Below are 24,367 nucleotides of genomic sequence, written 5' to 3'. Positions count from 1 at the left end.
GCAGGATCAGGTCCTCTGATTTTTGGCCCCAATTCAGCAAAGCACTTGGGCCCAGTTTTTGAAAGGTATTTAGGCATTGCTCCACTCGACATTGTAAGGCCCAAGTCACTTAAGTTATATCTTCATTATAAAGCCTTCAGTATAGACCCTCACGGTAGTGATGGGAGGGGTTCTCCTGTTGCCGTAGTTAATCCACCTCCCCAAGAGATGTGTTCCATTGAAAAGCACTGTAATAACATTAATTACATTGAGTTTTGGGGGAAGGGGTGTAGATGTGGCCAGTGGGTCTGCAACTATGAGCAATCATGAGCTGCAATGGTGAAAGCAGTTTCACTAGGGCTTCATGGCCCAGCAGAGGAGAATTCCATCTCCCCAAACCACATAGAGAGAGGTTTTGTGCAGGGAGGCAGGATTTGCCCGGATAATGGTGTTTCTTTGAATGTTCTGTTTGAAAAATCCAAATATTTCACAAACAAGTCTGTTTTCCACTTTCTGCTGATGTACTTCATCATTATACAACAAGAACATACTCCTGTAGGATCCTGTGACATTTTTTACAATGCTTACATCATAAAAAATGACATGTACCATAATAAAAATGCCAAAGACAGACTGTGATAGACTTTCTAACTGTCCACACACACAAATGGAAATTGTCTTTCTCCACAAAGGGCTTTACCCTCTCCTGCAATATCTCACAATCTAATTTTGTATGGAATCCTGTCTACCAAGAAAGCATCAATAAGAACTTACAATATTGTGTAAGCATATTTCTGTCAAAGAGAAAAACCCTGATGTGTTCCTAAGACTGTGATGATTCCAGTTTGGGAAAAGTAATCAATAGCTATAGTACATGATTTTGTGATGGTGGATAATTGGGAAAGATTAATGTCCTGGCCTCACAGTTCATGGAGAAGTATCTCCAGTTACCCAGAAATAAAGTAACACCACCAAAAGCAATTGGTTTTATATTGCTTCTTGAAATATAGGCTGGAATGACAACAGTGGGGAGTTTAAACAAGATTGCTTACTTTGAAATGTCTCAAGTGGCTGAGGAAATATCAGAATCATTGTAACTACAACTATTGGTGTTACTTTTAAATCACTTTAGTTCCTCCAAGTTCTTCCTAGTCATAGTATTCAAGATGTTAGACATGTATAGTTTAGTGTTAACAAAAGTTAACTGCTGTGTCTTGACAGGAGCTCTTCTTATTTATTAATACAAACATTGCTTTCCATTTTATCTACTAGCTAACCAGTAATTAGATCTGGACAACTGTAGACAGTAATTTCTTAGTCAGATTTAGTCCTTTTAGCTGTTTGGAAAGTGTCTTTGAACAGACAACAGTTTCTTCAGATTTGTTTCCTGGTTGAAATTGTTTAATATTTTATGCCAACACATTTTAGCCTGTGCGTTGCTTTCAAACTGTTAGTTGTTGGTATTACTTTAAGAAGTCAAAATTCATAATTGAACTGTTTTGCTTGGACACATAGATCACATGGTATGTTTCTGTTCTCTGATTGGATGAGAACTCAGAGTTCTTGTGTGAATATGAGTAAATACAAATTCAGATTTACTTTCCACAAATATTTTGCAGTATTTGTTTAGAACTGGATATTTGGCTGAACATTCTTGTCAGTGAAATTAACTAGAGCATTAACAGAAGACAAACTTAAGAGGACAAACGTTAAAAAAAAACATTTAAAAATTGGCACTCATGTTTGGAAATACATTTCTGAAACTCCACAAAGCTGACACAAACTTGCCTCTAAACAGAGCTGTCCTCCGGAGAACATGCTACTTGCAGCGTCAGACTGAAGTATTGCCAACCCCAAGCATTCAAAAAACACAAGGCAGGACTCAAAAAACCCCATGAAATGGTTAATAGAAAAAAAGAGAAATTCAGGCTTCTTTTTGGCTAGTGATTTCTCCAAAGCCTTTAAGTTTCACCCTTAGAACTTTTCTCTGCAAACCTGGAAGGATAGCAGGGTCTAAATTGATTTGTTTATGAAAGCTGAGATTTTCATTGATAACATGATTCCAGCAGCTGGAGCTTTAAGATAAACCCACACATTGCAAGACTTACAAAACTGTGAAAGTTGGCAATAATGAGACTGTGAAGCCAACATAGTGGTTTGCTTATCAAAGAGCATACACTTTTAGTCCCTGGATCAGGCTATGGTGGTGTTGGCTTGTTTGTTTTATGGGTTTTGGTTTGGTTTGATTTTGGTTTTGGCATAGCAGAGGCTGAAAGTGCTTCAAGGATACTCTGCTCAACTCCGTATAAGGAGGCATGAAGAGGGACCAATAAACCTTGCTCAGCTGTGCCCTTTTTGGCTGATTGAGGAGTGGTGTTATCAGGGCCTGAAGGAAGTCCTATCCATTTTTCCTTAGATGGAAACAGGGCCGGCTCCAGCTTTTTTGCCACCCCAAGTAGTGAAAAAAAAGAAAAACCCGATTGAGCTGCCACCAAAGTGCCGCCGAGGAGGAAGCCAGGGACAGAAGGACCCGCTGCCAAAGACTCAAGCGGGCCGATTGAGCTGCCATCGCAGTGCCGATGATAACAACCTGGATGTGCCGCCCCAGCAACAAACGAACTGCCACCCCTTTCTTTTGGCCACCCCATGCACCTGCTTCCTTCACTGGTGCCTTCAGCTAGCCCTGGATAGAAAGATGGTGGCCTTGACATGTGGTCTTTGAAAGAGGTTACAGCAAGGGAAATGAAGAACCTAGGCCCACCTTAACAACTTAAAAAAAGGCCATCCCTCATTTCCTGCAGTCATTCACATAATAAACAATCACTAGGCATTTTCTTGTCCTCGGTGAACCCTTGTTCTGCCTAGGCCGACAGATCCAGCCAGGGGAAAAGTAAGGAATTAATGGCTTTGTCTAGCTGTGAATTATAACCTCACAAGACTGTAGCTACAATGCCCTGCTTTGGGGATGCCATGGAGCCACACCACCCCAGCAGGGGCACCAGGAGGGGCTGTGGCAAAGAACATGCCTTAGGACTGTGAAGAATGTACTTCCTTCCAGGGCTGGCCAGATCTGCTAGCCAGTGCATAGGTATGCTGGGCTAAGGCTCTGCTTTCTTTTTGCCTCCTTTGGAGGGACTTGAATCCCAGAGGATGCTAGGAGGGAATGAGAAATTGGAGGGGAAAAGGGCAACTCTGTAAACCCCAACTCTGTACACAGTCACAATCTCACCCATCCTCTGATCTGAGTCTGCCCGTGTTAAGAGAGGAGTCTTTTAGACCAGGCACACTACTTTTTTTAATATGAAGCATACATTAGCAATAACACAGCTTGAGACATGACAGACGTTATTTAATATATTGGCTTTAAAGTGCTGTGTATAGTTTCAGCCTTGTTGAGGAAATTCAAGGCTCATGTTGTTTGGGCATAACTGACAGGGTGAACTGCTTTTGACAGACTACATTAAGCAATACCTTGCAGAAGGCAAATACTTGATATTCTCAAATCGTAAAGCTTTGTAGATTGCTGACAGCCTTCTTGGTCCTGCGCCTGTTAAGCCCTCCCCTTCCCCCCCCCGAGAAAGAAAGAAAGAAAGAAAGAAAGAAAGAAAGAAAGAAAGAAGAGAATTATTAAGGAATTTATAAACAATAATTTTCCATTACATTTGTACATTTCTAGAAACTTTTGTCTGACCTCTAAAAATATCCGAAATATCAACCCTGAGGAGACTTGAAAGAAAGGAAGCCAATACCATCTCTATAAATTCATTTGTAAATTTGTAAATGACATGTTTTAAGAGACTACACTTCTCTTGCTATACTGTCAAAAACACTTTACAAATATCAAGTCTCACAACAGCTCTGATGAGTAAAGACATCTCATTACCCCCATTTTATAGACAGGGAAAATGAAGTCCCACAAGGTTAAATGACTTTCTAAGGCTACATGGCTTCATTGCATTTATTAACAGAACCCAGGAGTCCAGAGCCCCAATTCCCTGTTCATTGTTATTTCTGCCAATTACAAAAAATAACCATTCCTATTCTTCCTCACTTTCTTTTATTATAATGTTTTCATATATATAAATATGACACCCACGGGGTTTAGTTCTGTATTATTAACACTGCACTGATCTTCTATTAATATAACTGGGAATTACTTGTGCAATTATAGAAAAATATCCTTGTAAGTAGAGCTGGGAGGAAATTTTCAGCCAAAAAAATTTTTCAACAAAAAAATGCAGATTTGGTGACACCACAATAATTTGTGAATTGTCTGTTTCTCCAAGTTGTTCATTTAGAAAACAAAACAAAATCTGAAAAAAATCAAAATGTTCCATTTTGACATTTTCAAAAAGAAACATTTAAAATGTTCAGTTTAAAATTAATTTTCATTTAAAATTTCCTTTATATTAATCAAAAACTATGTAAAAATGGTTGAAATCAAAACAAAATATTTTGTTAACCCAAAACATAATTTTTTTTACTTTTTATTTTTTGAAATTTTTGAAAATTTTAATTTAGGCCAGAACAACAATTTTCCCTCTGACCTTTTGAAATTTCCAACAAACCAAAAAAATCTGTTTCCGCTCAGCTCTACTCAAGTTGTCTCCTTTCTGTTATCTTCTGAGTACTTTCCTACAAATCATTGGTTGTGAAAGATCTGCTACGTATTTCTCAAAGAAAATACTCAAGTCACAAAATGTTATTTATTTTTAGTGCCATAACCTTAAAATAATGTTACAGTATTTATGAAATCAGATTAGGAAGATGGCACCTTAAATTTCCTGCTTCAGAGTGGACCCTTGAACACACTTCAGTGAACTGACAACGGGTGAGCTGCTATGCATATCTTCACCTCCACTTATTTCAGAACTTCAGCCCAAATAAAATAAATATGTTTCCTCATGATGGTCCCTCATGCGGAGACTAGGTGTGCCTATGTATTGAATGAATGAGAGTGGCTGCAAGCCACACTGTAGAACTCAATTGACCACTCTTTAGTTACCCCAAACCATGTACAAGCTGTCATCAGGATTTTAGGTGGGGTCAGTTTAATGGTGGTGGTCACAAGTATAAGCCATGTCTACATTACCATTTATGTCGGCAAAATTTTTGTTGCTCAGGGGTATGAAAAATCACACCCCAGAGCTACATAAGTTTCACCAGCATAAGTGGCAGTGTGCACAGTGCCGTGTCAGTGGGATAGCTTCTCCCGGTGACATAGCTACCATGCTCGTTGAGATGGTTTTATTATATCAATGGGAGAGCTCTCGCCCATCAGCACAGAGCAGCTATATGAGTGATCTTCCAGTGGCACAGCTGCATCGGTAGAGCTATACTGCTGTAAGCTCGCTAGTGTAGACGTGGCCTAATACACCTCTTAGGAGAAAGTGTTAGGGGATTTTTCCTCACAAAAATCTTCACACTAAAGAAAGCTTCAGTATTACAGCAGAGGGCCTACCTGCAAAGTGCCCCTATGGGAGGTGACAAGGCTGCTCTATGCCTTCCACTGGTACAGGTAGTTCTGTACCGAAGGGCCTCTAGAGGCTGTATCTTCACTACCAGCAGGGAGCAGCTGTAGCAAGACTAGCTCCTCTCCATCTCCCTCTAGGGTTGCCAACTTTTTAATCACACAAAACTGAAACCCTAGCCCTGCCCCTTCCCCAAAGCCCCACCCCACCCCTTCTCTGGGGCCCCACTCACTTCATTCCCTCTCCCTTGGTGGCTCGCTCTCCCCCACTCTCACTCACTTTCACTGGGCTGGGGCAGGAGGTTGGGGTGTGGGAGGGGGGTGAGGGCTCTAACTGGGGTTGCAGGCTCTGGCGTGGGGCCAGAAATGAGGGGTTCAGGGTGCAGGAGGGGTCTCCGCATGGGGGCAGAAAGTTGGGGTGTGGGAGGGTCCAGCCAGGGTGGTGGGCTCTGGGATGGGTCTGGGGATGAGGGGTTTGGGGTGCAGGAGGAGGCTACAGGCTGGGGGGTGGGGCCAAGGGATTCAGAATGTGGGAAGGGGCTTGCAGGTTGAATCAGGGGATTGGGGTGTGGGAGGGGGTATGGGCTCTGGGCTGGGGCCAGGGATGATGGGTTTGGGGTGCAGGAGGGGGCTTCAGGCTGGGGCCAAGGGATTCGGAGGCATGGGGTTGGTGTGTAGGTTCGGGTAGGAGTTCTGGGATGGGGGTGCAGGCTCTGGGGTGGGGCTGGGGATAAGGGGTTTGGGGTGCAGGAGGGGCTCCAAGTTTGTGGGGGGCTCAGGGCTGGGTCAGGGGGTCAGCACTTGGGCACGGTCTGACCTCAGGCCACTCCTGGTCAGCAGTGCAGAGGGCATAAGACAAGCTTTCTGCCTGTCCTGGGTCCGCAATGCACCCCAGAAGCAGCCAGCAGGTCTGGCTCCTAGGTCGGGGTGGCCAGGAGGCTGCATGTATTGCTCTCACCTACAGGCACTGCCCCTCCAGCTCCCACTGGCTGTAGTTCCCGGCCAATGGAAGCCAGTGCTTGGGGCAGGGGCAGCGTGTGGAGCCCCATGGTCTCCCCCACTTAGGAGATGGACCTGCTGGCCACCTCTAGGAAGCAGCACCGTGCCAGGACAGGTAGGGACTAGCCTGCCTTAAACCCTGCAGCACTGCTGACCAGACTTTTAATGGCCCAATGGGTGGTGCTGACCGGAGCTGCCAGGGTCCCTTTTTGACTGGGTGTTCTGATCAAAAACTGGACACCTGGCACCCCAAATCTATACCCTACCCTATTTCCCCTTCCCACCTCCACTGCAAGTAATTGCAGCATGACTTGAAGCCAAGGATTCCTCATAATCCTTCTGTGCCATGATAGTTTTAATCCCTAACAAAAACACTTGGTTAAAGGAGAATTAGGGATGCTTAACAGAGCCTCAGACCCTTCCAGAACATGCAGTTGGCAGCTAAAAACAAAAACCTCTCAGCCACACAAAACACAAATGTTAGAAGAAAGCCAGGAAACGAACAGCTGAGGTAAATGCAGTCTGAGACACACTATTCTTTCTAATGTCAAAGGGATTAATTTCAGTCAAGACTATTTCTAGTACTGGCCCACCCCATCCCTGGCCTACCCGGGATATGCTAGCGTAGTTTTGATATTGCTTTGGTTTTGTTTATTTTTATTCTGCTTTTTAAAGACTATTTTTTTAAATCAGAAAATGTGCCAGAGAGGCTGTGTCAGAAACTGAAGTCCTCTGTCTATCCACAAAAGTGGAGAAACATGGGCAGTGACAATGCAAGTTTCTGCACAAATCTACCTAAGCCCTTTTCAAGAGAAACCACTAAAAGTGTTGAATCACTTCTGCAATCTACAAGCATTTCTGATTTGTATAAGAAATACAAAAAAAAAATAGATAAAAATAAAAAAACCAACCAACCCCACTGCTTTCTAAAGATGTGGACCATTGAAATCATTGAAAGCCTTTCCACTGAAGCCACAGGGCTTTGATCATGCCTGAACACACTTGAAATTAAGACTGAATAACCATTTCTAGCATCTTTAATAATGGCCAAATATAACTAATTATATGGTTTATGTTTATACAGAGTTTTCATATCCATTCAGGCCTTGGCCAACAAGGTTCTCACTTAGTGCCAGTTGCGAGGGTGGGTTTTTATGACTCACCAAAACTCACTTCGTTTAGACAATTCAACAGCTACCAAAAGCAATAACATTTGCTTGAACCAATATGTGCTGCATTTCCAAAAACCCTATTTAGGATAGAAAAGTCTGAAATCTGGTTAACGTTATATCAATAAAATATCAGACTGCCTTTGTTAAAGCTGTCTTTTTCAGAAAAAAGTGGGAAAAGACATGGAGGTGATTTCAGTAAATGCAATTATCCAAATATATCTGTAAAAGCTAAAAAAAAATCTACCAGCCCACTGCCCATAATATAACGCATCTCAAGTGCTATTTGTCAGTATACATGAAGTCACTGATGACACTGCAGACTACGGTTATGGAGCTGAAAACTATTCTAAAGAGTTTGTTCTGCTTAAAATATAAAAATAGCTGGCTGTTGGGATTACTCACTATTAGCCATATAATGTACAATAGCAATGAACTGGAGACACTGCAGAATTAAATGATTTGCCACTCTATGAGGGTTTTGGAAGAAAATGTAGAAAATGACATGCTCAGACATTTAATAACAACAAATCATAAAATGAAATAAATAATACAGTTCTGTACTTATATAATGCTGTATATCGCCAAGTACAAATGTTAACTATTTAAATAAATCCACAACACTTTTGAATTACATAACTACTATTATCCTCGTTTTCACAAATGGAGAAACTGAGGCACAACATGACTTGCTCAAGGTGACATGGTAAATTAGTGGCAGTGACAAGGTTAGAACTGAGCAGTTCCTGGCTCCTAATCCTATGCCCCATCCACCAAATCACATTAAAAACATGCCTGTTTGAATTCCTTTTGTTATCTATATCAAAATCAGCACCTGGTTGAGAACCTGCTTACTTAATTAACATCTCTTTAGTGTCTTTCTTCCACTCTTATCTTTGCAGCTTCTTCTGGTCATTCCATATACTCAGATTATTTTCTCTAGTTTCTGTGCCAAATTCTGTGCCAAATCCTTCCTTAAAATACCCTGGCTCCAAGAAGCCAATCTGCAATAACTCAAAGTAAATGGTATATTTATTTGAAACATTATTTACAGTCACTTTGAAATTAAACTATCAAGCACCTGGTCATCTCATTCATTTCCATCTGTCCCTGTAGAGAGGCAGACTGGCCTCCCATGGACTTGGAGGGGGAGGAGCCCCTCACTGAGCCCTGGTAGGAGGAGCCAGGCTGCGCTCATCCCTCCCTCCAGGAGTCAGAGTGCAGGAGAAGAAGTGGAAAAGGCGGGTCTGGGAGCTCGGTTGGGCTGCAGCTGCTGGAGGAGCCAGACATCATCTGCTTGCTCCTGAGCTGGGAGACTGCTGCAGGCTCCTGGGGAGCTGAGGACTGGCCAGAGCCACCAGAGCCATATGCCGACCTGACCTTGGAGGAGTTGCCAGGGCTACCACAGGCCTTTTACCCTGGCCATCTGGACAACTCTACAGACCCAGGTACAACCCGAGGGGGAGTTAGGAAGTGGTCAGGGGCAGCTGAGCCTAGTCCGGCTGCGTTGTTGCCATTGACCCAGTCAGTGTGTTGCGGTCAGGATCCCTGCTGACCCAGTGGCAGGCCTCTCTGCCACTGCTAGGGCCCTGGGCTGGGACGCAGTGGAGTGGGTGGGCCTGCGTCCTCCCTGACATCCAGCCCTGGGATGGCAGCCTCGCTCTCTCTAGGCTGAGAAGCCAGTGCTTGTCAGCCATCTACCGGAGCTAGGATGCTGGAAACCCTTGCTGCTTGACCCTGACCACAGGCCTGAGCTATAGACTCAAGCTGCAGACTGCTGTTCCCCCACTAATTCCCCATGGTAGGTAATGAACAGAGACATAGTGAGGTGGAGTGGCCTCCCACGGACCCAGAGGGGGAGAAGCCTCACTGCTAAACCTCTACAGTCCCACTCAGAAGTAAGCTCTAGAGGGAAAGGAAAGTTTCTATAGGTCTATGCACATTGACAGCCCTCAGTAAACAATACCTACTTCGCTAACTGAGGGTAGTTATGGAAGGACTTAGGGTACGTCTACACTGCACGATTATTTCGAATTAGCTTAAACCGATATTACAAAACAGATCTAATAAAATCGGTTTAGCGCGTCCACAGTGGGATCCCGAAATCGATTGTTTGCGTCCATGGTCCAAGGCTACCATCGATTTCAGGAGCGGTGCACTGTGGGTAGCTGTTCCTCAGCTATCCCATAGTTCCCACTTCCGTGTTGAGAGCACAGTGCCTGATGGGGCAGAAAACATTTCCCCGGGGGGTGCTGGGTACAGCCTCACCCCTCCCTTTGTGAAGGCAGCAGACAACCCTTTGGCGCCTTTTTCGCGGAGTGCATTGAGCAAACGCCATAGCACAGCAATCTTTCCCTTTTTTTTTTCACGTGGTGGTGGGGGGAAATAAACTGAGGAGCTGTTCCCTGAACCACGCCAGACACTGTGTTTGAACCTACAGACATTGGGAGCTCAGCCAAGAATGCAAATAATTTTCAGAGACTGCTGTGGACTGTGGGATAGCTGGAGTCCTCAGTACCCCCTCCCTCCCTTCATGAGCGTCCATTTGAGTCTCTGGCTTCCCGTTACGCTTGTCACGCAGCGCTGTGTATCCTGGAGTTTTTTATTCAAACGCTTTGGCATTTCGTGTTCTGTAACGGAGCTGGATACAACAGATTTGTCTCCCCATACAGCGATCAGACCTAGTATCTCCCGTACGGTCTATGCTGGAGCTCTTTTTCGATTTCAGACTGCATCGCCAGCCGTGCTGATCAGAGCTCCACGCTGGGCAAGCAGGAAATGTAATTCAAAAGTTCGCGGGGCTTTTCCTGTTTACCTGCCCGCTGCATCCGAGTTCAGATTGCTGTCCAGAGCGGTCAGTGCTGCACTCTGGGATGCCGCCCGGAGGCCAATAACGTCGATTTCCGTCCACATGAACCCTAATCCGAGTTATCACTATCGAATTTAGCGCTACTCCTCTCGTTTGGGAGGAGTTCCGAAATCGATTTAAGGAGCCGTTTAACTCGATATTAATGACGACGTCGTGTGAACGGATACAGCGTTAAATCGGTATATCGGCCATTAAACCGATTTAAAGTCGCAGTGTAGACCTGGCCTTAGATAATAAATTGTTCCTGCTGGTTAAGCCAGCTCATTAATCAAATGTCATCTGCTGTCATATGTAGCCTTCTTAATATATTCACACAATATATGAAGCCTGTAATTTCAATAAAAACAAAATCTATATCTGATTATTGCTGATAAGGTTCCTTCTTGCTATTAATATTACTTATTGTAATCCCCTTTGCTTCCCACACACCTTTCTTCAAGCCCACATTGGACTGATTGCCCTTCTGGCTAAGGAAGGCCGGCCAGAGCTCCTGCCAGTGTCCATCAGTGCCAAACCTCAGCCCAGAGAAAGGGATGCTGCTAGAAACCATGGCAAGGCATGTCTTCCCCACAGGGCCGGCTCCAGGGTTTTTGCCGCTCCAAGCAGCAAAAAAACAAAAGAAGCCGCAATCATGATCTGCGGCAGCTCTACCGCTGCCGCTTCATTATTCGGCGGCTGGTCCTTCACTTGGAGAGGGAGTGAGGGACTTGCCGCTGAAGAGCTGGATGTCCCGCCCCTCTCCCTTGGCTGCCCCAAGCACCTGCTTGCTGAGCTGGTGCCTGGAGCCGGCCCTGCTTCCCCACAACCCCATGTGCTTGGGGCACTGTCTCTGCAATGCTCTCATTCCTTGCTGATCTGGGTGCAAGTGATCAATTATACCTCTATATGCATGCAGACTCTCTCTCATGCCACTTAGTGCAGAAGGGTGGTGGTTATGGCTCCCTAATTGCCCAGGTGCATCTGTGCCAGCCCCAATGGGCCATACACCAACTGAGAGGTGGCACAGCATAGTTATACTCCAACACTGCCCCTTCCTTCCTTTGCAGAGCTGTTGTAGCCGTGTTGGTCCCAGGATATCAGAGACAAGGTGGGCAAGGTAATATCTTTTATTGGACTACTTACTGTTGCTGAAAGAGACGAGCTTTGAGCTACACAGATCTGAAGAAGAGCTTATATGAGCTTGAAAGCGTGTCTCTTTCACCAACAGAAGTTGGTCCAATACAAGATGTTATCTCACCATCCTTCCTTTGACACTATGGTAGGTGGGGGCATAGTTAGAATAGCAGTTAGGTCTGCTGGCTTTACACCAGCTGGGATCTCTCCCATGCTGGAGGAATTCTCAGCTGGCCAGAACCAGTTACTTTCCAGCCACTTTGCACTACTCAGAAACTCAGAACTCGTGCATGTTTAGCAAAAAAGTGCTTCCCCAGACACCAAACATGTTTTTTACTGTCAATGTACATGTGTGTTATTAATAAATCTTAATAGTTCATTTATTTGAGGACAGAGATTTCCCACTACTCATTTGTAGCACAATTCCATGGCAATGGCTGAAGGCCACTTCTTTGCAAAATGTATATCCATTAAAAATGTAGAAGATGACAATGAAGTGACCGTATTATTCAATCTGGTTCTTAGCTGGCAAGTTAAAAGAACCAGTAATTATCTGTTTGTCATCTCTACCCACGACTGATGGTTGAAGAGCACAGTGGAAGGATGCATTAAAGGGTAAGGTGGGTGTTATAATTTGCATTCACTGCTTCAGTAGTTTTTTGTTTTTGTTCCAGAAAAGATCAAAAGATGCTCTTGTGCCATTCCAGACACTGGTCTTGTATTAATCTCAGTGGAATAAATGGACAAGGAGAGTCAAAGGTTTTAACAGGATGCTGTCACTGTATATCACCAATGTTCCTCAGAATCAACAAATTTGATATAGAAAAGTCCTATTAGGTCACCTAGTCTTTCTCCATCCAGTACAGTATTGTTCCCTACAGTGTATTTCCTAGTGATTTATACCATGAATCTATCAATCAGGGCCGGCTCCAGCTTTTTTGCCGCCCCAAGCTGCAAAGAGGGGGAAAAAAGGCGCGATCTGCGGCAGTTCAACGGCTGCTTTAATGCGCTGCTTCATTCTGTGGCAGCAATTTGGCAATCGATCCTTCCCTCTGAGAGGGACTGAGGGACCCGCCGCTGAAGACCCGGGCATGCCGCCCCTTTCCACGGGCCACCCCAAGCACCAGCTTGCTGTGCTGGTGCCTGGAGCCAGCCCTGCTATCAATGGCACAGTATGCTAGCACTTGATGTGTGCTGTTAATATCAGGCATATTAGAACTGGGTAAGTAAAATAGGCAGATTAGGGTTTGCAGAACTCAGAGCCAAACTATTTTAGATTCATATGTACAACTCCAGGGCTGGCTCCAGGCCACAGTGCGTCAAGCGCGTGCTTGGGGCGGCACGCCGCAGGGGGCACTCTGCCGGTTACTGGGAGGGCAGCAGGCGGCTCCGGTGGAGCTGCTGCAGGCGTGGCTGCAGACGGTCTGCTGGTCCAGCGGCTCCGGTGGACCCTCCACAGAAACGCCTGCAGCAGGTTCACCGGAGCCGTGGGACCAGCTGACCATCCGCAGAAATGCCTGCGGGAGGTCCACCAGAGCTGCAGGACCGGCGAGCGACAGAGTGCCCCCCGCGGTGTGCCGCCGTGCTTGGGGCGGTGAAATTGTTAGAGCCGGCCCTGTACAACTCCCTTTGACTTCAGTCTCTCTCTCTCATGCGCATATGGCGTCTGCAGAGCAACATTCTATAGACACAGCTGTAGGTCTATAAGCCATTTCAAGGCCCACTCTGTGATGTTTTAGATATCAACCATTTCATCTTTGAATCCATATTTGGGACACTGCGTTATGCTATATTCAGGGGTTTGGATGTTCTCACCGTAGTGCATGAAGGGGAATCTTTGATTTTCCACTTGTGCATCAAGTAGCCTCATCTTACATGGTTTGTTTGGATGCAATTCAGTGTGGTCCAAAGTCTGTGTGGCAGGTCATAACTATGAGGGCAGCTTGGTGGGTCAGTGATAATGTGCTTGTTTGTAATGAGGGATGGGGTCCAGACACTTTGCCAGTCACTGGCCTGATCCAGAGACATGAGGAGACATAGTGGTTTTTGCAGTTTCAGGCATTGTTGAGGTATGTTGTCCACAGTCTGCCAGATGGGAAGTTCTGGGTGGTCTTCGGTGTATTTAAGTTCTCATGCTGTAGCTATATCTTGACAGATAGCTGGAGGTTCAGTGTTTGCTAATACAGAAATCCACAGTAGAGGTGTTGATTTTTAAAGTTCCCATGATTCTCATGGTCTGAGTCAGTTGGTATGGCAGCTTGCCCACCCCAGTGCACAGAACTCTGCAATTGAGTACAAAGGGCCACAGCCAATGTTCGTAACTACAGGTTAGTTGATCTCTAGCTTGTTCTTGCTAACTTTTGAATGACGTTGATGTGAGTCTTCTCTTTGGAGGCTACTTACTTGAGGTAGTCATGAAAGATGAGGGTTTGTTCAAGATTGATCATGCAATATGTTAGCTTTGGGTCATAACACAGTTTCACCACAAAACTCAACAGTGAGAGTGTTTTGTGCAGTTCTGATGTCAAGGTGGAAAGCAGAGAACACTGATTTGCTTGCATTTGGTCTCAGCCACCACTTTTGGAACCATGCCTCCATGATCTGAAGGTCAGATGTATGGGTCACATCAAGTTCTTTAACTGAATACAGGCCTGAGTTGCGAGTGCCAAATCAGGAGCATAAGCAAACTTCTGTACTATCATTTCAGGTATATCACTCATGTAGACATTGAAGCATGTCAAAGTGAGTACAGAGCCTTGTAGTAGCCCATTACTTAAAGTGTGCACTTTCTGGTTTGACCTCCAAGGCATATGCACATATTTTGGCCACTTTGCATGTGTTCAGCAGCCAGAGACTTTGTGCGCAGGGGATTACTTTGGCCAGTTTTGGTAGCAGTCTGTCCTTCCAGATTGTGTCATATGCCTCTGATTGGTCCATGAAAGCAGTACCAGACTTGAGTTTTCATTGGAATCCAGCCTCAGTGTTTGTAGTGAGGGGCCAGGACCTTGTCACATGAAATTCTGTGTGGTTGGAAACCAGCTTGATCGTTGGGTGAGCTGGCATCCACAGAGGGCCCAATTCAGTTCAGCATCATATACTCCATCACCTTGTAGGTGGTGCTCAAGAGAGAGCTTGGCCTTTTACTAGAAGGGTCATCTGCAGATTTTCCAGGCTTTAGGAGTGCAATGACCCTGGCTTCTCTCCACAGATGGGGGATTTCACCAGTCTCCAGACATTGGTGAAAATCTGCATCATCCATTTCCGTGCCAGAAGCCCCAGGTTATATAGGAACTCTAGATACATGACTTCAATAGGAGTTGTACGCATGTATCAGCACTTAGACTCCAGCTCCTAGGGTTTCCATGCCTCCTCAGAGGTAGATCTCAAGATGTGTATCTAAAAACATAGATACTTAATTTACACTACTGAAATAGGCATGTCACAGGCTGCTTGGCTTAAACTGATTAGTAGAAACCAAGCATCTCACTGTAGATTGCACAACACGTAATAGTTCCTTTAGTGCCTTGTAATAGCACTTATGCGCTTGGAGTGTGATTATGCCTCTTACAGCAGCAGTCATTGAGCTGCTTTGGCTGAGTGCCCCAGAACTGTTTGTGCCATGATGAGCACAGTAGTGTAAAAGGCTCACCAAGAACAGCCCAAAAAGCAAACAGAATGCAAAAATAATCTTTGCCCATATTTAATTTACTATTTGTAGCTTTGCTCAGATAAAGAAAACAGCTGTAGCCACAAATCAGGTGACTTAATAAGTCAATACACTTTCAGCATATTTCCCTTTGAGCCTTTTACTGAATAGTAGACAAAAAATGTCTGATCAGATTATTTTCGTTTGCAGTGTTGTAGCTTTGTTGGTCCCAGGATATGAGAGAGACGTGGTAGATGTAGGCCAATAAAAGATATTACCTCACCTATCTTGTCTCAGATTATTTTTATAAGTGAATAAACAAACTGGAATTGACCATAATTCACTGATGACCTGAGGTACAAAATTTAAGTGTTTCTGACATTACATATAGTTACCACAGAAAAACTTCTGGTCCTGGTTCAAGTCTGTGTATCCTTACTGTTTTGTTCTCTTTTGAAGAGTCCTGTGGCACCTTTAAGACTAACAGATGTATTGGAGCATAGGCTTTCGTGGGTGAATACCCACTTCATCAGATGCATGTAATGGAAATTTCCAGAGGCAGGTATAAATATGCAGCCAAGAATCAGTCTGGAGATAACGAGGTTGTTCAATCAGGGAAGGTGAGGCCCTCTTCTAGCAGTTGAAGTGTGAACACCAAGGGAGGAGAAACTGCTTTTGTAGTTGGCTAGCCATTCACAGTCTTTGTTTAAACCTGATCTGATGGTGTCAAATTTGCAAATGAACTGAAGCTCAGCAGTTTCTCTTTGAAGTCTGGTCCTGAAGTTTTTTTACAGTAAGATGGCTACCTTTACATCTGCTATTGTGTGGCCAGGGAGGTAGAAGTGTTCTCCTACAGGTTTTTGTTATCATTGCATTCCGTTAATTATCTGACTTGTGCCCATTTCATCCCTTTACGTAGGGACTGTTCTAGTTTGGCGATTTGTACATAAGCGAGGGGCATTGCTGGCACACTGATGGTGAATATACCATTGGGTGATGTGCAGGTGAATGAACGGTAGGCTGTTTTTGTAGGCTGACTTGTTAGGTCCTGTGATGGTGTGTGATTTAGCTATGTGGGCAGAGTGGTGCATCGATGAGTTTTTGCATGGTATTGGTTCCTGAGCAAGAAGTTGTGATTATGCTTGCGTGTTTGGGCTGCTGTCGGGAATATGCTTAAGGTTGGCAGGTTGTCTGTGCCGCAAGGACTGGCCAGTCCGTCCCAAGGCCTGTGGAAAAGCGAAGGTATTGTTTTCCAGGCGGGTTGTAGATCCCTTGATGCGTGAGGCGGTTTTAGCTGTAGGGATGTATGTGATTGGCCAGTGGAGTCCTGTTTGGTTCTTCTTGGGTGTTGTCTTGCTCAGTAGGATGGCTTCTTGGGTACATGTCTGGCTCTTGGTTGATCTGTGTGTCCTTATTTTCCCTCTTTGCGAGGTATTGTAGTTTTAGAATGCTTAGTGGGGACTTTTTGATGCTTGGTCTCTGTCTGAGGGGTTTGGAGCAGATGCGGTTATACCTCAGTGCATGGCTGCTAGACAGGATAACTGTGTGGTGTGCCCGGGATGGAAAGCTGGAGGCATGAAGGCAGCATAGCATGTCAGTAGGTATTTCAGTCTTAGGGTGGTGTTAACATGACCGTCATTATTTTGTACTGTGTGGTGTCTAGGAAGTGGGACCATCCATGTAGATTTGGTCCAGGCTGAGTGTTGATGGTGGAGGTGGAAGCTGTTTTGAATCGTGGCGGGAATTTTCAGAGTCTCACTTCCCTATGGGTCCAGATGACAAAGATAGTTCGTCAATGTAGTGTATAGGAGAAAAAGGTGTGTGAGTGGGATGAGAAGGTGAGGAAGCATTGTTTCCAGGGGTCACCATAAAAATGTTTGGCTATTTGCTGAGGCCATGCAGGTGCCCATAGGCAGTGCCACTGGTCTGAGGTATGATATTGTTCACCAATTTGAAATAATTGTGGCGTGAGGATAAAGTCACAAGGCTCAGCAGCAAGTTGTTGCTGTGTCATCAATCAGGTACTGTTCTGCAGCTTGTATTCCATCTGCTAGTGTGAGATGTTTGTGTAGAGAGCCTTTCTTCATCCCATTGGCTGGCTTAGGATGGTGTTTTCTGGGAGATCACACATGCATTGTAGTTTTCTCAGGAAAATCAGTGTGTCACGGGAGATCAGCTTGGGGAATGTGGGGCATTTTAGGGTATGAATAGAGAGCTCTACATATCGGATAGACCTTCAGTGAGTGGATGAGTGCCAATTCCAGAGCATGATGGGACTTCCACGATCTCCAGGCTTGTGGATCTTGGGTTTAGTAGAGAGAATAACCCCGGTCAAGGCTCTAAGGTGGTGTTGATTTGTTCTTGTGTTAGTGGAGGGAGTGTCCTGAGTAGATGGTGCAGTTCTTATATATTCCTCAGTGGGATCTGACGAGTGGCCGCTAGAATTCTGTTGGAGGTTGTCTGGCAGCTCCTTCTTTTGGTAGTCAGACCTGTTCATGTGATGACAACAGTCCTCCTTTTATGCAGCCCTCTTTGATTATAATGTTCAGGTTTGTTCTGATGGCTGTAGGATGGCTTTGCGTTCTGCCATTGATTCTTCTCCAACAGGAGCAGTGGAAGCTCCTCAAAAATGGTATGTACTCAGGAGGCTAGCCCCTTCCACACTTGCACTGTTGTGGGCTATGTCATAGTATTCTTTAAAACTTAATTGAACTAGAGTCAAAAATGAGGTCTGCATGAATCTTCTTAGCTTAATTACTAGCTTATCTGATACGCTGCCACCAATCAGGACTCTGAGTGCTCGATAAACGCTGGTCTCCCCAAAACCTTCCTGGGGACTCCCAAGTATCCAGACCCCCTGATCTTAATACAAGGAAAAGTAAACTCTTTCCCTCACTAGTGCCTCTCCTAGCTTTCCCTCCCTGGGTTACCTAGAGATCATGGGATTCAACTCCTGAATTCTTAAAGAGGCTTTTCACCTCACACAGAGGCAATTACAGTTCACGCTCTGTGAATCTAAACAAAGGGATTCCCTTTCCCCCTCCCTTCTTTCTCCCCTGTTCTCCCACAACTCCCTGGTAAGTACAGATCAATTCCTTTGAGCCTTAACCCAGGAGAAAAAAATCAACAGGTCTTAAAAAGCCAAAACTTTTAATAAAAAGAAAGAAAAAAAAGGGTAAGAGTTAGCTCTGTAATCTAGATGGTAAATATTACAGGGTCTTTCAGCTTATAGGAATCTGGAGAAAAAGCCTTCTCCAACAGAAATACAATAAAAAATACCTCCAGCAAACTACACATGTGCAAATAAAGAAAAACAGTTAAAAAGACTATACCGCCTTTCTACCTTTGTACTTACAAAATTGAAATAGAAGATTAGAGAGCCTGTAGGTACGTGTGGTCACTCTCAGACACCAGAGAGAACAGCAGACAGAACAAAAGACACACACAAGCTTCCCTCCACCCGGATTTGAAAGTATCTTGTTTTCTGATTGGTCCTCTGGTCAGGTGTTGCAGATCACTGTTTGTTAACCCTTTACAGGTGAAAGAGACATTAACCCTTAGCTATCTGTTTATGACAGGCTAGTACTCTAAAAATAGAGCTAGCACAGGCATGTCTCCTTGGGCTTGGATTCACACACACACACACACACACACACACATTGCTTGAAGTGTAGATATATCCTAAGAGGCACAACTGAGAAGCTGCCCATTGTGTTACATGGGACAACTGGAAGAGAGATTCTCCCCTTAGAAAATAATTTATCTGAGAGTTATCAACTGTTTAGAAATATTGTATTTGTCTCTGTTTCGGTGATGTTGCTATTGTCTCTCTCAATAAAGCTTCCATTTTAATGCTGGTTCCCAGCAGCAGAACTAGTCTGATGATGCAGAGAAGGCCTTTGGCATTTGGAAGTATTGGAGTGTCAAATGTGTAAGGTAAGTTTTTAAAAGGGGCTTAGAGATGGCTTCTGATTGGTGTTGGCATAGTGTAAGGTGAAGAGCTGAATGCTGCAGGGATGGTATGAGGTGCAAAAAGCAGTAATGTGGTAAGGGAACAGAGCTGGGTACTGTGGTAAAGAGCCACTTTTAAAGCAAATACTTAGATAATTCTAGTTACTGGATTTAGCATAGGATACAGCCCTTTTTTTGGCAGACCTTCACAGCAGCATAAATCCACAGGGAGGTTTCCCTAGTATCTGCAAATTCAGCTCCATTAGGCTTAATCCCTTTCGTGAGAATTACAAACCTCCCACATTTGGAGTTCAAGAGTAAGTGAACAGGCCTGATAACTGGGAGCTGCAGGTAGCCAGCTCCACTACGGCTGAGCAAACACTGTAGAGAGAGGACTGGAAAACCACTCAGTGCTTTAACACAACACAATAGGCTATAGTTGCAGGCAACTATCCATCTTTAACTCCCACTCACCCACAAGAGGCAAGCTGTATACTAAGGTAGAGGTAAGGAAAAATGCACTTCGGAGGTAATAAAAAGTCAAAGAAAGCATCACAATGTGTGCTCGTAAAAGATTAACACAAGGAAACGTGACATGAGACATCCTCTTATCTCCTGGGAACTCATTTGCTCTAACTTGTGTAAATAAAGGAGGAAGAAATTCCACAGAAACAAACCTAGGTGCTGGAACTAGGGGTGCGAGGGGTGGGGGGCTGCACCCCCAGGCTTGAAGTGGTTTCCACCATATACAGGGTTCACAGTTTGGTTCAATGGCTCTCAGCAGCCCCACTATACAAATTGTTCCAGCGTCCGTGGAAACAAATGAGGTAAACACTGGAGGTGTGAGAAGAAATGTAAATCAAAGATTTATTGAGCATGCCAATGAATGGTCTTTAGTAGGAAAAGCTTGGAATAGAGCAATAACCCAGGACAGGGTGTGTATTACTCAGTGACAGGTGCGCACCGCACAGCCCTCGAAGAAGTGCACCAATAGCCTACCTATGTATGCCCTGCTGTGTCCTATTACAATCAGAATCTTTAATATTACATTTAATGTGAAAAAGCCTTTTGAAAGTCCAGTTGTGGAAGGTTTTACACAGCAGTAACTTTCCCTAGGCAGAACAGTCTCTAGCAGAGGGCTATGAGCAAGGGCTATTAACCGACCCTCTTTCTTGACTATTTAGACTGTATTCATCTGTTATCACTTTTAGCCACCTGGGCCATATGGAGTCTGGCTGCATGGCCAGCAGCAGTTTGTGGCCCAGAACCTATTTTCAACTCATTTGCCGAAAACAAAATCATGTGGCCACAAGACTGAAAACAGCTGCCTACAGAATATCTGGGATGATGGGAAAAGGGGGCAGATGAAAACTATAACTTTTACCCTTTCTCCTGTAACAGTTCTCCTTTCTCCACTTCCTCTTCCGATTGGGCTCCCTCCACCTTTCTCCTTCTTCTGACTTCCCCTCCTTCCACATACTGGCGCTTAACTAAAAAGCAGGCTGGCAGCTTCCTGATGCTGCTGAGGTGAGGGGGCGGAGGCCTTAGTTTGCCTTAAGTGCTGCAGCAGAAGGAGCACTGTCAGTGGAGCCTCAGAGGAAACCAATGCTTCCCCCTGCAGCTCAGCCACTGAGCTCATCATTGCCTGGACGCACCTACGCTAGGGAAAGTGAGGGAATGAAAAATGAAGGAGAGAAGAAGCCCATACAAAACCTGGAGACGGGGGGGCTGGAAGAGAGAGAGTCATTTTAAAAATGGGAGGGCAATGGGGGTGTGTGTGAATGGGGCAGAGAGGAGCAAGTGATGGCAGGGTACTGGGGGGAAGAGGCGTCACAGGGGCAGGGCCTTGGGGAAGGGGCGGTACAAGGGCAGGGGCTCGGGGAGAAGGGGCAGCATGAGGGTGGGGCTTCGGGGTAGAAGGTGGGGTCACTGTTCAAACACCCATACTCCCTCCCCAGCCTGTGCTAGCTCTATTTTTAGAGCACTAGCTGGATCAAAGTGTATCTACAACAGCGCAAGTGGTGGAAGGGGCTAGCCTCCCTGAGTACATACCATTTTTTGAGGAGCTTCCACTGCTCCTGTCTGTAGAGAGGGGCAGACGTGAGGAGAGAATACAGACTTCGGAGGCAGCAGTGTGGCCCCAAAGAGACATGGGACTTATTAAGATGCTGTCCAAGACACTACGCATGTGCCCTGGCAGTTAGCCCCTCCCGCTGTTCACCCCACCATGACTACACGCTATTTTCAGCATGCTAACTCGATCAGAGCTAGCGCTAGTACAGCTCCTTCAGCTGGGAATCACATACATAGCTCAAAGTCTAGGCATGGCACAGACCTTGCAGCCCTGAGCAATGGCGTAGCTGAGGTGACTTTTAAGATACCTTGGTGCTCCCCTGATTCTGGGCTGTTCCAGGGGCTGGAGAGGCCCCCAACATAATTCTGACAGCCCAGGCTACCTGCCTAAGTTATGGCAGTCTCCCTGAGCTGCCCTATGGGCCACAGCCCTGCCCAGAGTCTCTGTGGCTGTGTGTGCTGCAGCCCTGGTCCTGACACAATCCTCCTACCTCCAGCTCTGTAGTGCAGGCACCAGGGAATTCTTTCCCAGACAGATATGGGGCTTTTAGGGACCCTTTATGCCGCTCTGGCCCTTTTATGTGATGTAAAGGAGCCAGAGCAGATATTAGGATCACCCGAAGGGACAACCAGGAGCAAGATACTGTTACCCTGAGTAAGGGTGGCAGAACTGAGCTATAAATAAGCATGTATTCCAATATAGAAGACAGCTTTGTCTCTATTTCAGACTTCGGTTCTCAACTGTCCATGGAGTAATTGCTAGTGGTCTGTGGAGAGCTGGCTGGTCAATTTACATGAATTCTCTTTCTTATTTCCATCTGCTAAATTACATTATAAGAAGATAAAAATACATTAAAATCCTTCCTAATATTAATTTCCATGCAAGCAATTGCTTTAGTTGCCACGGGGATGTTATGTACATTAACAGGAATGGAGGTGGTCTATGCAACTGCAAATTGGAGGGAAAGTGTCCCCAAGAAAATCTCTGTTAGGATGTTACCCATAGTATGAAAAAATAAGAGAACCTCTGGTATAAGGTATCCTACCCAATTTTTAAATTTATTTTCAAACATACCTCCATGAGTCAGGGCTTTTATTTTTGCATAATAATGCTTGTAGTTGCTCAGATTCAGTGGTGTGGACATTTTTCCATGTGCGTTGATCCACGGACTCCCAGCTTATCTGTAAAAAGCTCTGACATTTGAAGCTGGGTACCAGATTAAATAATCTAAAACAGAATATAAATTTTAGGCTCTAAGGAAAAAGAGAGAATGCCTAGGGTTTTCTTCTAAAACCAAGAAGAAAATGTGGAATACCTGATCAAAAAGAAATGTTTTTAAGGAAATGTAAGTATAATAGCATATTGTACCAAATTATTTCCTCTACACAGAATAAGGCTGAAACTTTTTTATTGGGGGTGGTTAATTTGGGGGAATTAAAAAGAAGCTTCTTATAAATCAGAACTATTACATTAAATGAAAAACTATTCCTACTCATTTGAATGTAGTTCATTATGAATAATATTGATGGTCTCGTTGTACAGGAAATGCATTTCAGTCCATGGATGGCATTGTGACAATTACTATGAAAACTGAAGCATTCTGACATCAGCGTAGCTGTAGCAGAGAGAAGCACCTCCGTTTGTATGTGAAGGAATGTTAAGTGTACTTCTGGCTAAGACAGATAAGGCAGTCAATTTAAGATGGGTTTTTAAGCAGCTCTAAATACGATTCATCTTTTAAATGTAGATTTATATTAAGCTCAAGGTGCAGCAAACTCATAGCTTACACGTCAAAGTCATAGCAATTTTCTATAATTTCTCATTTTGCTTTGGAGGCAGCAAATGATGGTAAGTGAAAATCAAAATGCTTACATAGTTACCCATTAAAAGGAAGTTATCATTTCTGATCTAATAGGTTTGGCACAATTTGCTCTTTGCATGAAAGGGGCTCATCTTGTCAAGAGGGGTCTTAGCATCTAGTCTATTAACATTCAGTTGGTGATGTTTATTTTCTGTTTTAAATTGTGATTCAATCTTCACAACACAGTTGGGGGGGGAATGAGTAATTGTGGATACGCTTCTCTGAAAAATAATCTGTCACACTAACTATGAGGTAAGATAAATCAGAATCGCAAAAGGCGGTGGGGGAAAAAGGTGAAATCCCTGCTTGAGTCTACCATGGTGATGCTTAAAAGCAATCTTTTTTTTGTTAGGAATGTTTTTTTAGGAAAATTTCAACATCTGGTTGCAATCATAATGCAGAGATGATCATGGTAAAACATATACATGGATGATATCAAGCTACAATAACATTACATATTATAACTGCATAATCTCAAAGTTACATTCCCCTTTTTTCCACATAAGGCAATCGAAACGAAACACAGCAATTAACAAGATTTTTTTTAAAAAGGGAAAGACCCTCTTGTAAGGAGGAACACTTGCTATTGTTGAACGAAAAGACAACAACAAAATGTGTGTTGAGATCTCTTAAAGAGCCAGAAAGTCACGCTAGAAAACACACTCAACAAATGTCATTACATTCTCCTAATTAAACTAAGATATCCCTATGCCAAATAGGCTTTCAGCTCACATAAACTTCTAAGAGCGGCTGCCACAGTATATCCTACTTATGAGGTTTGAAGATCTGGTGAAAAATACTGATTACCTCAAGCAGATTGTTAGTCCAATGCATAAAATTTGGCACTGTAGGCTGTTTCCACAGTTAAAGTTTTCAGCAGCAATCACTGCTGTCACCAATGCCACTTTAGGGTATGTCTTTGTCTACACTGCAATTAAAAACCAACAGCTAGCCTGTGCCAGCTGACTCAAGCTTCCGGGGCTCAGGCTAAGAGGCTGTTTAACTGCAGTGTAGATGTTCAAGCTTGGGCTGAAGCCAAAGCTCTGGGACCCTGAGAGGTGGTAGGCCCAGATTTTCAAAAGTATGTAGTAGCCTAGAGAGGCAGACAAGTGCCTTGTGAGGTTTTCAAAAGTACCTGTGTAGAGATGGTTGAAAATTTTTTGTCTGAATGAGCTGTGGAGCCAGGCTGCATGCCACAGCTCTTCTTTGCTTCTCCAGCAGCTGGGCTGGAAGAAT

At 44.4% G+C, this 24,367-nt stretch overlaps 1 long non-coding RNA gene across 2 annotated transcripts; it reads right to left on the bottom strand.

The window, feature by feature from the left end:
• Positions 1-2,232: 2,232 nt before the first annotated feature.
• Positions 2,233-24,262, bottom strand: LOC116821003 (uncharacterized). Of its 2 annotated transcripts, none has more exons than XR_004372800.2 (4): positions 23,939-24,262; positions 22,345-22,497; positions 3,451-3,541; positions 2,233-2,662 (listed from the first exon to the last, which is right to left on the bottom strand). It is a non-coding gene; the product is annotated as an uncharacterized LOC116821003 (long non-coding RNA). The 2 variants fall into 2 exon arrangements; XR_012655221.1 differs by lacking the exon at positions 23,939-24,262 and adding an exon at positions 22,586-23,115.
• Positions 24,263-24,367: the final 105 nt, after the last annotated feature.

Source organism: Chelonoidis abingdonii, chromosome 2 (genome assembly GCF_003597395.2).
Source record: "Chelonoidis abingdonii isolate Lonesome George chromosome 2, CheloAbing_2.0, whole genome shotgun sequence".
In the NCBI taxonomy this organism is placed as follows: Eukaryota; Metazoa; Chordata; order Testudines; family Testudinidae; genus Chelonoidis; species Chelonoidis abingdonii.
The sequence above is the reverse complement of the archived record's forward strand: the minus strand, read 5'-3'. Positions and strand labels throughout refer to the sequence as shown.